Source organism: Octopus bimaculoides, chromosome 3 (genome assembly GCF_001194135.2).
Source record: "Octopus bimaculoides isolate UCB-OBI-ISO-001 chromosome 3, ASM119413v2, whole genome shotgun sequence".
NCBI lineage: Eukaryota > Metazoa > Mollusca > Cephalopoda > Octopoda > Octopodidae > Octopus > Octopus bimaculoides.
The window spans coordinates 27,479,524-27,482,199 of NC_068983.1; the positions used below are offsets into that span (position 1 = coordinate 27,479,524).

The following is a 2,676-nucleotide window of genomic DNA, read 5'->3' on the forward strand; positions in this document are numbered from 1 at the left end:
ATATATATATGCATATATATAAACACACACCTACGCAGAATACATGCAGAGTACATGATGACATTTCATTATTTTTTTAAACTGAATATGCAACTTCTTTTTTTTATTATAAAGAGAATGTTAAGTTTCTTTTGAATTTAAATTAATTTTTGCGTTCAGTTATCGTTGTTTAATGCATAATTCATGTTTTTTTCTTTACAAGCCAGATTATGTAAACAATGCTTCTAATATTATTTTCTAATTCTTAATCCTTTTATTCGTATTGTCTGGGTTACCCTTTAATATTTTAATGGGTAGCGTTAATTATTCCCAATTTCAATTATTATTTCAGTGGTTCTGCGCAAAAGTTTTGAATCTCTGTTTCACTTAGTAAGTTGCCACACTTTCTCAGGTATGAAAATTGCATAGGCCAAAATAAAATTTCGGTTTCATTTTCTTGGAGAAATCTTTTGAGTAATCTGGGAGAATTATTGTTACAATGCTAACCTAGTATTAAATGTTTAAATGCATAAAAAGAAGATAATTTTATAGATAGCCATTGAAGTCACTTTCTTACAAAGAATTAGTTTAAAACCTTTAGCCACACCTTCAGATCGCCCCTTCCACATCTTGTAAAAGATTATAAATATTCCATGAGCAAACTAAGCTGAAGATATTTTTCATTTCATCTTAAACATTCAACAACGGCCATCATCTTCTTACGTCATGGAAAACATGAGTTTCGGAAGAAACAGGACATGTTTTAGCTTGTGCAAATGTTGAAATTGTTTCCCATAAATATGTTTTCTTTTTCGATAACATTACCTTGGAACATGTATAGATAATTCCACCAGGAATCCACTAATACTCATTCTAGATTCATTTCTTCAGTTGTTTGTCGGGAATTATTCCATAAGAACTTGAAGTTGCTACACTCTTCGTGCACGTGCACATATCTCTTCCATATTAAAATTTATCTACTTCATCTTAGCGAAACATTATTTGTAATGTTCTTGTCTCTGTTCTGATTCATGTGTAGAAAGTTACGTACCTAATGGAATATCTAATAACATGGTTTGACAGATATTGAAGCTATAAGCGGCATGAAAACGTGTAATAAACCTTCCTATGGCCATGCATAATAAAAGGCATTTTGCGTATCAATGTGGAGATATCTTTAAAAACAAATATAGCATTTTATGAAGGCATATATCTGAAACAAATATTCGAATAATACATTTAGTGGAACCTTGAATAAACAAGTTTCACTAATTTAATTAATAACAAAAGTATAATAAAATCATATTCTATAAATAGTATAAGAGTTATAAAGAAAATATGGACTTGGGATTCATAAGGCCGGACGTTTGTCCAGTTTTTATTGCATATATATGACTATGTTTACAATACTACACCCCCATACCCGAAGAGACTCTTGTCTATCTCAGGGTTGAGTTGGAGCTGAATGGACAGCAGCAAGGTCGGATGGATTGTTTTACTCAAGAACACAACGCAAAAGCCCGGTCTGGGAAATGAAATCATGATATTACGATCATAAATGTAACGAATACGTAAATAATGGAGTAAAATTGCAGAAGCGAATACATTTCTAAAAGTTTCAAAGCATTCTTTCATGAAAATAGTAATTATATTATGATAAAGGAAAAAACAGTAAAGGCAAAATTGTATTTTATATATTTTATCTAAAAAGAAGAAAACAGGACTACAAAGTAACGTTAAATTTTGATTAGTGTTGCGTACACACACACGCACACCACGTACATGCGCACACGCATACACACAGATACACACACACACACACATAAACACACACACACGCATATATGTATGAGTATATTTATGAATTAATACATATATTTATGCATATATTTATATACGTGTGTGTGTATGCGTGTGTGAAAGTATATATATCTTTTACTCTTTTACTTGTTTCAGTCATTTGACTGCAGCCATGCTGGAGCACCGCCTTTAGTCGAGCAAATCGACCCCAGGACTTATTCTTTGTAAGTCTAGTACTTATTCTAGTAGACTCTTTTGCCGAACCGCTAAGTTACGGGGACGTAAACACACAGCCATCGAATGTCAAGCGATGTTGGGAGGACAAACACAGACACACAAACATATACACATACATGTATATATACATATATACGATGGGCTTCTTTCAGTTTCCGTCTACCAAATCCACTCACAAGGCTTTGGTCGGCCCGAGGCTATAATAGAAGACACTTGCCCAAGGTGCCACGCAGTGGGAATGAACCCGGAACCATGTGGTTGGTAAGCAAGCTACTTACCACACGAGGCAAATAAAGAGATAGATAGACATACATACAGACAGAAAGAGACCCTCATCAGTTTAGTTAGAGAGTAAACATAGATACAAGGGATAAATATCAAAAACAAAAATAGAGAATGATATGCTCTATGGTTCAGTTATTTTACGATATATTCTGTGACTTGATTAGTGTATTTATTTAACTACAGTTCTATGTGCATCAAACACTAGAGACCAATCAAATATCGCGAAAAAAATTATACATCCGCTTAAGCATAAACCTCACTAGTTTATACAGAAATCAAGCAAATTCCAAATGGATTACCTGTCTGTTTGTGAATCATGGTTTTTAGTCATACGTCTAGACATACATACATACATGTATATATATATATATATAT

General features: G+C 32.9%; 1 protein-coding gene across 1 annotated transcript in view; it reads right to left on the reverse strand.

Annotated features, from left to right (window-relative positions):
• Nucleotides 1–2,676, reverse strand: part of LOC106876626 (neuronal acetylcholine receptor subunit alpha-10) — a 428,202-nt gene that overhangs the window by 116,032 nt on the left and 309,494 nt on the right. The window lies entirely within an intron of this gene.